The sequence below is a fragment of the Leptonychotes weddellii genome, chromosome 15 (genome assembly GCF_054177405.1).
Source record: "Leptonychotes weddellii isolate Sample4059 chromosome 15, ASM5417740v2, whole genome shotgun sequence".
In the NCBI taxonomy this organism is placed as follows: Eukaryota; Metazoa; Chordata; class Mammalia; order Carnivora; family Phocidae; genus Leptonychotes; species Leptonychotes weddellii.
The window spans coordinates 1883035-1896781 of NC_138383.1; the positions used below are offsets into that span (position 1 = coordinate 1883035).

General features: G+C 51.1%; 1 protein-coding gene across 7 annotated transcripts in view; it reads right to left on the reverse strand.

The window, feature by feature from the left end:
* The window catches only part of RPTOR (regulatory associated protein of MTOR complex 1), a 378655-nt gene that overhangs the window by 280041 nt on the left and 84867 nt on the right, over positions 1-13747 (reverse strand). Inside the window, exon 1 of one of the 7 annotated variants that reach the window (XM_081804306.1) lies at positions 10471-10489. The exons of the other annotated variants lie outside the window; for them this stretch is intronic. The gene's annotated coding sequence lies outside the window, so the exon portion shown is untranslated. Of the gene's footprint in view, positions 1-10470; positions 10490-13747 lie in introns of those variants that run through there. 7 annotated transcript variants of the gene reach the window in all.

The window sequence follows — 13747 nt, forward strand, 5'->3', positions numbered from 1 at the left end:
GGGAAGGAAGGGGAGAGGAAGGGAGGGAAGGGAAGGGGGGAAGGGAGGGGAGAGGAGGAGAGAGGAAGAAAAGGAGAAAGGGGAAGGAAGGGAGGGAAGGGAAGAGGGGAAGGGAGGGGAAGGGAGGGGAGGGGAAGGGAGAGGAGGGGGAGGGAGGGAGGGAAATGTTCTGGCCAGTTCTCCTGGATGGGCTGTTTATGGAGGTAAAAAAAACCGTGAAGAGCCAGATTTCCATCCTGTTGTTGTCAGGGAACACTTGGAGCAGTGGGATCCTGAGAACCCAAATCAGCCAGGATGAAGCTCAAAAACAGTGCTGCGTAAAGGAGCATACAGGTGTCAAGAAGGGCCACAGTCTGTTTGGGGTCTTATTGGCCGTGCTCCTGTGCGCAGTCCACCCTGGAGAAAATTAAGGGAAGGCGCACAGCCCAGTCCAGAAAGAGTCACCTCTGCGGGGTCGGGGGGGATGACTCCGAAGGGGTTACCTTCTCTTTTTAAGCCCATTAATGGGTCAAAGCAATTAATTTATTATCTCCTAAACTGTGCCATATTTATAAGCCCAAATGGCCTAATCCACTCCCCATTGCTAGGAAACGGATACTATTTGAGAGAAAAGAATGTCCAATACCTAACCTAAGAATTCCTTCAAAGACAGCCAAACGTCTCCTAGCTCCTCTATGTTCACATTTGCACATCTCCAGAGCATGTGGAGAAAACTGTAAATAAGATTTCTCTGCAGATTGCCTGGCTCTGCAAAGAGTAACAGATGATTTTTGTCATCTTGCCAATTTAGAGCTGCTTACAAAATATAATAGAAAACATAAACCACCCCACGACCTGCAATCCCATTCCTAGGTACCCGAGAGAAATGAAAACACACACCCACACAAGGATTTTTATACCAACATCCACAGCTCCCTTCTTCATAATAGCCAACAACTGGAAATAAGCCAAATGTGCACCAGCAGGTGAACAGATCAATGAATTGTGGTCTAGCCATACAGTGAGATGCTCCTGGGTCATGGAGAGGAACGAGCAACATGGCCGCATCTCGGAAACTGTGTCGTCGTCGTCGTTGTGGAGGCAGATATCCCAGCCCACGACCCTCTGCACAAACGTCAGGACAAGGCCTCCAGCGAGTGGCTTCCCAGGCAGGGATTCTGACGGGGGAGGGTGAGGGACCTTTCTGGGTGACCAATGCTCTACCCTTGGTTCTGGTTTTAGGGGAGTTTACGGTTCTCACAGTTCATCCAACCAAAGACTTAAGATCTGTCTGTATATTTTTCTTACCTAAATGACATCTAATAACTGCTTGAAAAAACGTTTGTGGAATGGCATACGGAAAGAGGGATGTTCTAAATTTTAAAGAGACTTGAAATCTATAAAACTGAATCTAGCACCGACCTTCCTGTTCACCTGCAAGTCGGGGGTTTTGACTGAGTCATGGCAGCCCAGCCGTGCGGGCAGTGAGTCTCCAGTGGGCAGAGCGCCAGTCCCGAGGCCGCCACAGCACCGTCACAGCAGTCTCAGGCCCACAGAGCACAGGGCCTGATGACAGCGTGATAACCAACATGCAGCAGTAAACAGCATTCTAGAAACCCACGAGAGACGCACGGGGAAAAGATCTCTTTCACGACAGCAACAGAAACTCGTCAGAACCTTAAGGGATGCGTCAGATCTCACTGAGCCCTGCTGAAACAAGAGCAGAATGAAAGCACACCATAGCTGTGGCTGTAAAAACCCAGCTCTTCCCAAGCTGACGGATAAACTCAGCAACAGCCCCTCAAAACCTCAATGCAGCGCTGGTGAAGAAGCAGGCAGTGGGGACTGTGCCAGGAGCAGGCTCTCACTCAGGTCCAACTCCACCTTTGAGACGCCACCTTGCATATGTCCCTCGTCATCTTCCCTCACGTGGTGATGCAGAAAGACGATGCCCTCCCGGTCTGTCCCGCCGAAGACCACAGGATCAATACTGACTCTGACAAGTCACTTCCAATCGCCCTGAAACTTAACCTATGCCAGGTCAGCAACACCCAATCACTAACTGGGCTCAAGCCTACCTTGTGTCACCTCCGTTCCTGGCAGTGGAAGGAAGGGGAACATCAGAGACAGTGTGGGGAGCGGGGATTGAGGGGCTGGCCGCATGCAGGATTTTTGGACGAAAGGACACTAACTTGTACTTCCCGTCCCCTACTGGAAGTGTGGCAAATATGGATCAATCACTGACTGCCTCTGTAGCCATGTACGCAGGGTTCCTGCAAGCCCATTGCTGAGGGAGATCAGAATACAAAGAAAATAGGAAAACAGGAAGGGAGAAGAGCCCGTAGGTTACACAGCAGGATTCTCTGCATTATTAAACTCCAGAGAGCACCATTCTGTCCCCAGCTCTGCTCCTCAAAAAGTACGGCTATGATCTATATGAAATAGTTGCTGGGGGTTTTTTCCATAAAATTCAAGATGCCAAAAATTGTAAGATGCATCATTGCTTCATGTGTCACTGAGGGAAAAAAACACTGACAATTAAGCTCTGACACAGTGCTTTCTCATCAGCTGGAATTTTTATCCGATACTTGGTACAAGAGCTATGGTCAGCTTAACTGGACAAGATTGTCACTTAGCACGCTCTGGCTGAGGTGCCCCAAACACCTCTTCCACGTGTTTGGAGGTCCACTCTCTGAGTCAAGTTTACGTTTTCACTCAGCCTCACCCTTGGGCCACGAGTGTGGGGGGTATACCATCTCCATGGTGGTCTCTGGGGATTCTTCCAGGTCACAGACCCCATTCACAGGCCTTCCACAATCAGGACTGAGCCTCCCTCCACCAGCTGGCTAAAACACTGACCCCTGTCTAGTCACACCGTGGAGTTCACACCTGTGCACCCCAACACCCACAACTCTGTCAATGCACACAGCAGTCAGCACTGCTGGAAACATGCCTTCCCATCTCGGGGATGTTCAGGTGAAAAGAAAGGGCATCTTAGCACTGATAGCCAATGTGTTCAAGATAAGACGTAACAAGGTGGAAATCTTCCCCAGAGACCAGCAATCAATAGAGAGCCTAATGGAAATTACAGACTAGAAAAATACAATGGAATTAAAAAAAAAAAAAAAGGTAGGTTGGCTAAACAGGAGATTGAACACCAGAACAGAATTTGTGAGCTATTAAGTGTCAGGAGAAAATATCCAGACAAAAGCATGGAAGGAAAAACCACAACACTGAACAGAGAGTAAGACATACTTGGGACAGAATGGAAAGTCTAACGTACTTGAAGCAGAGCTCCTGGAGGGGAGGTGGGACACAGGGAACAGAGTCTGCAGGACACTGATAAAAACCAGCAAGCCCTACAGTGAAGGAGCACCAAACGCGATGAACAGAAAGTAAACCACACCTATGAACATCTCAGTACTTGGTGAAAAAGGCTTTAAAGCAGCCAGAGGGGTAAAATAGGACAAACATGAAGGCTCGCAGCCAACTTTTTAACAGAGAAGACGGAAGCCTGGAGATGAGAGGAACACACTTTTTAACTCCTTTAAACTGGAAAAAAAAAATTGCTATAGAATTCTACACCCAGCAAAACTATCCTTCGAAGTGAAAAAAATAAAAACATTTTGAGGGGCACTTGCATGGCTCAGTTGGTCAGGCTTCTGACTCTTGATTTCTGCTCAGGTCATAACCTCAGGGTTGTAAGAGAGAGCCCCTGCTCAGCGGGGAGTCGGCTTGAGATTATAACTCTGCCTCTCCCTCTGCCCCTCTCCCCACAGAAACAGAAACAAAAACAAATTTTCAGATAAACAAAAACTAAATAAATGTATTGCCAGCAGATTCACACTAAAAGAAATATTTTAAACATTCCAGGTTGAAGGAAAACGATTCCAGGGAGGACAAACATGCAGGAAGGAGTAAACATCAACGTCAAAGGTGAAGAACTCCTATCAGCTGAGCAAACAGAAACACAGTCGCATTAAAACAAGGAGCAGCAGAACTATGAAAAAAGGCACTTCTGATTTTCACAAGGACAAAAACATGGAGAGACCCTGTATGATGCCCATCTCCTGAATCCTGTGTCCTGGGGACATGAGGCCTAACATTGTCCAAAACGCTCACCTCCAAGAAGATAATCTGGCTTTACTCGATAGCACAGTCTTTCCTGCTAGATTAAGTAGATGAGAATAAACCCCTTTCAGAACCAGAGCCTGTCAGAGCTGAAATAAATTCTGGAGATTTACCCAAGGTCACAAGTATTCAGTGGGGTTAACACAGGTTCCCTGGCTCCCAGGCGAATGCGGCCATATACTGTTCAGAGTCGTCATCAAGTACATTAATTAAAGGACAGTGTTTGTAAACAAAGGGATTTCTTTAGGGTTATTAAGGCATAGAAAACCCTCTAGCCGTACTTAACTGCCCCAGATTGCTCTCCTCCTAAATTCCCTGTGCTCCTGCGTGAGACACAGCGCTAGGGAAGTGGGGGATCCCGTGTAGACCCCACCATTCAGACAATCACCTTCCTGAGCAGAGGACAGTAAAACTCATGATCTCATCCATTATCTGTAACTCTCTCTGTCAGTGAGTTGGGGTGTTGACTTACCCATGTTAATGCACTAATAATAATGATTGTAGACACTGATGAAGACATCAAAATTACAACAAAAACCACTGTTCCCTCTAACTGGAGGCTACAGCAAGAACCTCCAGTTATAAAGCTGCACCAGCCTCACACCTGTGTCCAGTCCCAACGAGGCCCCTGCACCTGTGGCCACAGCCAGCCGAAGTCCACACACAGTGCACGCACACACCGAAGCACGCGTGCATTTTAGCACCATCAGGCACGTCCATCCTTTGGGTTGTAAAACCGTGGAGACAGGGCTGGCATCTTCTGGCGGCCGTCCCTCACATCAACCCTGTACGGTGCTATGCATGGCCAATATTTATTTTTTCAAGATGTTTCCCTTCTTTTTTAAGAGAGTGTTTAATATAGCACTTTTCCTTCTGCTAAGACAACCTAATTTGTCACTGTTCGTTGTCTCTCTTGGGCTAAAATGTCCACCGTAAGCTCAGCAGTTTTGATGCTTGGTGCCAGTCAACAAAATCAAAGGCTACAGGCCTTCTGAGCAGAGACCCTCCGCCTGGCTGCCCATTGAGGGCAGTGGCCCCCCTGCGCCACTGTCCTGAGCTCTCGACACAGAGGAACCAGCCGCCCCACACATTCCGACAGACTCCAGTAGCCGTGGTGCTGGACAGTTAGGGAAGATTGTCCCCCAGATGGGACGACCCAGGACAAGCACCGTGCCAAAGCCTCTCCAGTTTCTCAGCGCACACCAGCCAACGCACGTGGGCCAGTGCACACAGGCATGCACATGCACGCACACACACGTACATACAGCATACATACACACACATCCCCACACACACACACGCACCACACACACCACACATATATACACACTGGGCACACACACACACCACATATCACACACCACACACAGACATACCTCATACACACACAAACATGGTACACATTACATACACACCACACACATCACCCACAGTCACACACACTCACATCATGCACACACACACACACACACAGAGGCACAGAAACAAGAGACAGATAAAAAAGTCAGAACAAACTACATGTAAATTTCATGACCCAAAGGCAAAAGTCCCAAGTGGCTCCTTCTGCCCCACATGCCCCTTCCTACACTAAGGTGCCACATGGAGAGTGGCTACTTTAGATCAGCTGCCCATTATTCAAGCAATAAATACTCAGGATTTCTAAATGCAAGGTGTACAGAAGGAATTAGGGTCAAAGTCTTCTGCATCTACCCTAAACTCGCCATGACAAATGTTTTGTGTATCATTTCAGGGATTACCTACATGTGTCTCTACACCTTTGTGGGACTAGAATTAATCAACACAGCAAGACACCAGGAGGGAAAGAGTAACTAGGAACACCTGAGGTAGCCCTGGGCTAAGTCCCCCAGGGCATGTTCCCAGCAGGGCATCCAAATGCACGGGAAGCCAGGTAGCCGGACCTATCAATGTGCGCATCTGTGTATCTTAACTATCCATCCACCCACCCACCTGCCCAGCTATCTACTCATCCGTCCATCCATCCGTCTGTCTGTCTGTCCATCCATCTCCACACCGACACTATTAATCTGACAAGCAGGAAGAGCTGAATTTCTACAAGGTACATGTGCATATTCTGAGTCTGCTGAATACATTTTTTTCTTTTATACTTTGCTTTTTAAATATAACATATTTTGAATATCTTCCCACAACAGAAGTCAAATAGCTATAGAATTCTGTGTTTCTCCCAAATTTCATATGCTTTACAGGAAGGAGGACTAGGAGAAGACCCTTTGATAACATTCTCAATTTCTCCCACGTTTATGGATTTTCTATCTTTTCTGAGGTCAATCATGGTCATTTAACTTTCCTAGAAAATTATGCACCTCATTCAGGTTTCCCCATTCATATGCAAAGTTTCACAAAGCACTCTTTCATGACACTTTCAATTTCCTCAAATCTTGGAGTACTTCTCAATTGTCTGGGTTCTCTCCTTGGATTTTATTGAAATTTGGCTAAGACTGTCTTTATAAAAGCAAAACTTAGAACTAAAAATCCATCAAGGAACCTGCCCTACCTGCAGCCCTTACAAGAGAGACACCCCCTGCCCCCCGAAGACACTGACAGGATCCCTGTTTGATCGTCCTGGTTCGGCCATGTGCCAAATCAGCCCTCTGTCATCCGGCCCCCGGGTCACAGCCGCATACAGGGTGGGCACCTCAGCTCTGTGGGATCCATCCATAGACTGGTCAGTGAACACAGGACCACAGCAAAATACATAAATAAATACAAGGTATGCTGGCTGGGCCAATCACAGTCTCTCTGTTGGGAAACGTTGGGAAAGGCGGGCTAGAATGTGCCACGGGCCCGCCACACCTCCTTACAGGGACACAAAGAGCCCTCACAGCCTGTGCTGGGCTGGTGGCCTCGGAAGGGGCTGTCTTGCCTGTGTCAGACTCAGGGTGTGCCCCTGTTGCAGGAGTCAGTGGCCCTCAGGCACCCCCCAGCTTTCTGGGGGCTCCTTTCATTGCAGCGAGATAGAGGGGGTGGGCAGCCACACGGCCTTTGTGAGGTCAGTGTCACAGTGGACCCACAGGCCGAGGGGGCCCGGGGCACTCAAGGTGTGGGGTCTGGGGGCCTCGCTCTCTCCTTCACTGCGAACAAGCACCTGGGGCGCATGTCCTCTGGTCTCTACCCTGGGGTAGTACGTGCCTTTTCACCACACAGCCTGGCCACCCAGGGAATGGTGAACACTCTTCTGGGGGGAATTGAATCTTGAAAATCCAAACAAAATTGCAGATAGCAGAGAGCTGAGGCTGAAGAAGTAGAGGGGAAACATCACAAGGTGATGTTAGAATCATGGGGCTCATGGCCTCACAAACCATGACCATGACAGGACACAGGGTGACAACCCCCAGAATATGAGCCCCATGGGGCAGGGCTGCTTTTGGTTCATCCTGGGACCCTGTGCCCAGGTGGAGCCTCCTCTGAGCAGGCAATCAGCAAATATGTCAAAAAGACAAATATATCAGAGAAGAAAATCAAGTCACCGGGCACTAGGGGTCCAGGAAAGATCTGCACGGTTAGTAAAGCTAAAGTAGACAAGAGACCCAGGGGACACAGCATGTTGGTGACCAGTCACTTGCTGTGGAAGTGCCCCTGACAGCTGCTGGGGCCCCCCAGTCCATAGGGGTCACCTCCCCTATCGCTCCACACCGAATGACCTTGACAAGAAGTTTCTCCATAGGGCGCCTGGGTGGCTCAGTCGTTAAGCGTCTGCCTTTGGCTCAGGTCATGATCCCAGCATCCTGGGATTGAGCCCCACATCGGGCTCCCTGCTCCGCGGGAAGCCTGCTTCTCCCTCTCCCACTCCCCCTGCTTGTGTTCCTTCTCTCGCTGTGTCTCTCTCTGTCAAATAAATAAATAAAATCTTTAAAAAAAAAAAGAAAAAAAGAAGTTTCTCCATATCATGCAATCCAGGCTGAGTGGGCCACCGCTTTTTAAAACCAAACACCTGGCAAATCATGTGGAATATATATTAAAATACCTAATTACACAGTACATGTATTGATGTAATCCTAGAACCTCTTTTTTTTTTTTTTTAAGATTTTATTTATTTATTTGAGACAGAGAGAATGAGAGAGAGAGAGTACATGAGAGGGGGGAGTGTCAGAGGGAGAAGCGGGCTCCCTGATGCGGGACTCGATCCAGGGACTCCAGGATCATGACCTGAGCCGAAAGCAGTCGCTTAACCAACTGAGCCACCCAGGCGCCCAGAGGTATTAAGAGGTATTAAGAACCTCTTAATAAACGTTTTATAGGTGGGACAAATTGAACAGGCCAAAGACTATTTTAGAACTTAAATGTTGCTATGAGGTCGTCAGCAGATATCACATACATTACTTGGAAAGGACACAAGTCCTCTCAACAAAAACTTTGGCTCAGTCAGTTTGAAGTCTCCACTGTGAACTCTCACAACTCAACAGTAAAGACAAATAACAAATAGATGTGTTCCCAAAGAAGATGTGCAAATAAACGGCCAATGAGCACAAGAAAAGATGCTCAACATCACTAGTTATTAGGGAAATGCAAATCCAAACCAGAAAGAGATGCCTCTTCACACCCACCAGGATGGCCATCTTAATAATAGTTTTTTTTTTTTTTTAAAGATTTTATTTATTTATTTGAGAGAGAGCATAAGCAGGGGGAGCAGCAGAGGGAGAGGGAGAAGCAGGCTTCCCGTGGAGCAGGGAGCCTGACTCGGGGCTCAATCCCAGGACCCTGAGATCATGACCTGAGCTGAGGGCAGACGCTTAACGACTGAGCCACCCAGGCACCCCAATAATAGTTTTAAAACAAAACACACAGAAAATGACAAGTGTCGATGAGGACAGGGAGAAACTGAGCTCTCACATGACGCCAGAATGGAAAATGGCACAGCCGATACGGGAGTTCCTCAAGGTCGACACGGAGTTACACGTGACCCAGGGAGACGCCCGAAAGAACTGAAAGCACACGTCCCCACAAACACTCAGACACAAACGTTCACAACAGCGTTGCTCTGAGAGCCGAGGGGTAGACACAGCCCAAGGGTGCATCAGGAAATGGACACACAAATGTGGTGTGTCCGTCCCGCGAACTCCTCCGGCTGTGAAAGGGACTAAAACACTGATCCAGCAACAGCACGCGCACGTGACCCTGATGCTGAGCGAGAGAGGTCAGGCACACGGGCCACACCGCGTGCGACTCCTTCACACTGTGTTCTGTGAATTCCGTCTCCACGTCTCAAACCTCCACTGCTTATCACACCAACAATTAACTCCTTGACATTTACGACAGGGGTACCCAGAAGCCGTCGTGAGCGCCCAATTCACGACCACTGCTGCGACACATGGTTTCCCGATGGCATGAAGTCTAGCGAGCAGAAGTGGCCGCTCCCCTCCAGTCTGCGACTACCCCCCTGGATCAGCACTTTCTCATCTGGCTGGAGCCGGATTTGACAACCCTTCCCAGTCACATATGGCGAGCATACGGTGGGCTCCTCACCGCCTCCCCCAGATTCTACACCCCACTGCCTCATGCTCCGTAGCTTCTCCTTTCCCAGAGCCGGCACTTCCTCAGACGTCTTCACCTCCCTCCCTAGGACGCCCTCCAGAGCTGTCTGCACATGGCTCAGCACTGGGGGCTCCGGGTTAACTCAGGAAGCCAACGCCGCACACGAAACCTGGGACTCAGACATCTGAGCTGCAGTGTTCGAGCTGCGCAGACAGCGCCTGGTCCTCATTTGCAGTTTGTCACACATAGAGATAGCTCTCTCGTTAAAAAGATCGTGAAGATGAGAGACCAGATCCTTGACGGGCTTGTGAAGGACAGAGTTAAGCCCTATTTCTCTGTAAAAACACGATACTACCAGCAAGCCCGCATGCACAGGTGGGCGGAAGGAGCAGGGGGGCTGGTGAAGCAGGGGTGCCAGGCAGAGCAGGGGCGGACCCCTCAGAGCTGACACCCCACCTCATCCTGTTCTCCCCATTAACCCACCTTTCACATTTACAAACCCTCAACATTCCGTGGTAAGCTCTCAACTTCCATTTCTAGAAAGCAGCACCGCAACAATTCAACAAGTGTGTGTTCTCCCCACGATCCCAGGCCACATGCCCACCCCCGGCACGATGGCAGCAAGGAGGCGTCCGTCCTGGTAAGCCCTCCCTGCCCGTGAGGCACCCCTGCCCATGGAAGGCGAAAAGCAAGGAGCTGCCGGTGACCTCTGTTGCAGGGACATGAGGGGTGCACGGGGATGCCTGACGAGTCCACCGCCCCGACAGTGGCCTCACCTCCATGCTCAGCAGTGCTCCGCTCAAAACCGTGGGGGCCCAAATCCCAAAAGGACTGTCACACACCCTGTACCTGCAGAGGCTGGAGTCACCACAGGGACCGCACCGTGGCGGCACGGCACAGGGCGACCCTCACAGGCCGCCGCAGACAGCCGGGGAGTCTAGCCACGCAAGGCTGCTCACCCTCCAGACGGGCTGCAACATCACTTCCTCCTTCTCCTTCTTCTTTAACGAGTTTGTGTGTTTTTTAAAGACTTTGTCGGTCGTGCCTCGAAGCTGCTGAGTGATGGCGGAGGGCCGCCGCCTCTCTGCGCTCATGGAATGCGCTGGCAGGCAGGGTGAGCAGGAAGAGCTGGGTAGAAACTGGTTTTCGGGGGACAGGGCTGCACAGGAGCACAGATCAGAATTCTCCCTGAACACGGCGCGCGGAGCAGCTGTCGGGCAAGCAGTGAGTGAGGACGGGGTGAAGGGGGAGTGCGGGGACATGCTCAAGGCCGAAGCAAAAATATAACTTCGTGTCCGTCACAGGTACAATCTCCGCATTCTGGGGGGAAGCCAGTTAAGTCACTGTCAAAACACAACAGTTAACCCCAAGAGGGCCAGAAGGCTCTGCCTACTCTGTCGTGCAAACTGAAGAGCAGCGGTGCCAAGTGCTTCACAGCAGACAGGAGCCATGGAAGCGTGAGCGCCTCCCCACTTCCCCCTTCAGCTGTGCGCCTCACTGCGGTGTGCCACAGAAACACAAGCATGGTGCATAAAGGCCCACGGCAGGGCCCACAGAAAAGCCGGGCTGGCGAAGGAACGGGGGACAGCAGGGCAGGACGATGGCATGACAGCCTGCGCCGCAAGGTCGGTTTGGGACTAAGGTCACAGTGGGGGAGCAAACAGCCCACCTGGGCCTATCCCACACATCCATCCAGAGCACCTCCTGGGGAGGGCGGAGCACACACTCCTATGGCAAAGCTGGTTCCTCCCTCAATAACCCACATCCAACTCTGAAAACCCCAAGCAAGGCAGAACCCACTCACTTGTGAGCCTTACCGCATCCCTGTATAAAGTTCACTCCAGGACACTGAAGGGAGTCAGGTGGGCGAGTTGTCAGCGCTCACGCACACTCCTCTGCCCCTACTCCCACCCCAAAGAGGGAGGCGCCACAGGCTGTGGGTCCCAAGCACTGTGACCAGCCCCAGGAAGGACACTGCAGGCCGGGGCGGCGGGTCACCCAGCCATGCGGTGGGCTGCAGCCCAGCGACCTGGCCGGGTAGAGCCCTTCCCCTAGCACCTCCCAGCTTGAACACCTGGCAGCTCGTTGAACAGGCCACCGGATGCTCTCTCCCTGAGATGAGGGTCACGCCATCCGCCCCATCCCAGGAAAGAGGCAAGGAGATATCCTACCCACAACCCCGCCAATACCTAAGTGCTGGGGTTGGCAAACAACACCCGTGCCTAAAACCTACAGAACGAGCCCGTGAATGCCCCAGAGTGAATGAAGCTGTCCACTGGCCTTAGCCCACTCCCCGGACGCCCCCTCACACCAAACGGTCCAGTCAGCAGTGCTGTTTGTTCAAGCATGCTCTCCGAGCACGCAAGCAGCTCTGTGATCAAAACCAAAGGATGGGGCACCTGGGTGGCTCAGTCGTTAAGCGTCTGCCTTCGGCTCAGGTCATGATCCCAGGGTCCTGGGATTGAGCCCCGTGTCGGGCTCCCTGCTCCACGGGAAGCCTGCTTCTCCCTCTCCCACTCCCCCTGCTTGTGTTCCCTCTCTCGCTGTCTCTCTGTCAAAAAATAAATAAAATCTTTAAAAAAAACCAAAGGAAAGGCCTTTGTCACTCAAATTCAAATGCAACAATTATTTGCAATTGGCTGATGACCAGGTGGTGGAGCCCGGCTTTGTCCCAGACAGACTTCTGGCCCTGCGTACACTCTGCCGGGCGGGAAGCACAAACACATGTCTAACCGGCACACCGACCTCCATTCCTCAACCGCACAGCAGCCGTGACCGACCAGGGGAGCATGGCAAACTGCAGGACAGGACACAATGCACGATCCCACCCTGTCCTCAGAACTGCCCAGCACGCCCGCCCCCTGGGGCCCACGGCCACAGCTCACCTGCACCGCCTCTGCATCCACAGACCTGCCTCCCGGAGGAGCTCCTACCACACACAAGGTGCGCTCCAGGGAGGCTCCAAAGGGCATTTTCTGTCCCCTTTCATAGACACGTGCAGACTGCTATGTTACTGGGACAAAATGCACTCAGTCAGATGCCGCCAACAGTGGACGCCTCGCCAAGCTCCTTCACCTGCCTTATAGTGAGCTATAAACATTCCCACCTCCATTTGCTTTCGGGTCTGCAGCACTGTGGGGAAAGAGCGACAGGACGAGACCCTTGTTTGTGGCCCCCCCCAATGGCTCCGGCCCGTTACGCCCTGCACTAAACTGCCAGAAGCCCCGAGTGGTTAGAGAAAGCCTCGGAAACATGCGTTCTTCACCAGATACGCTCGACTCTGTAATCCCCACTGCTGTCGCCCAGTCACACGCCCAGCTGGGGCTTCCTCTGACAGGAGTGAGGTCTCCCTGCACGACAGTCAGCTGGAACAACAGCTGGCATTCTTCCTTCGGTCTCCTACAGGACACAAATTTATGTACCTACAAGGTAGTAAGGCAGAGCCTTAAATTTAATCAAAAGAAGTATTTCACTGGTGGCAAACTGATAAATTATTTAGACAAGGGTTCAATCAGCCTGGAAAGAAAATCTGGGCCTGACAGTCTGGCAGCCTCAGAAAAAAAATATCACCATCATGGCTTCTCTAAATTCCTTCTTGACCCCAAATCACCCTTATCAAAATGTCTATTCCTGCATAGTTAAAGCTAGAAAAGCAAGGAGGAGAACACGAGGAAGGACATCAGCTCTCCGAGGCACGAGGTGGGCAGGGTTCCCGTGGTCAGTAGCAGGGTCCCACGTGTCCCACCCACAGCCTTGCGGAGGCATGCCAACACTAATGAACAGGACCTCATTTCCAGCTGCGCCGGCTTTCTGAGCCTTGTCGTACAGGACACGGAGGAAGAGGAGACCAGATCTAGAGGAGTCTGCCTCAAAGGTCTGGAAATTTACTAACACTCCCGTTGTTTTATTGCAGATGGCACATGAGCCTCTATTACGCAGAGCACTCAAGAGCCCTGTAGAACGCAGTAAAGTGGTGTGTGTTTAGCTCTGCAATGTTTCAAAGGACCCTGACTTACAGTTAGGAACAGGCCACCTTGCACAGAACATCTGAGCCTGGTAACTGTCTCATGTTTTGTGCAAACTCTGGGAGGCAGCATGAGGCCAGCCTCCCTCCCTCTCCTGTCAC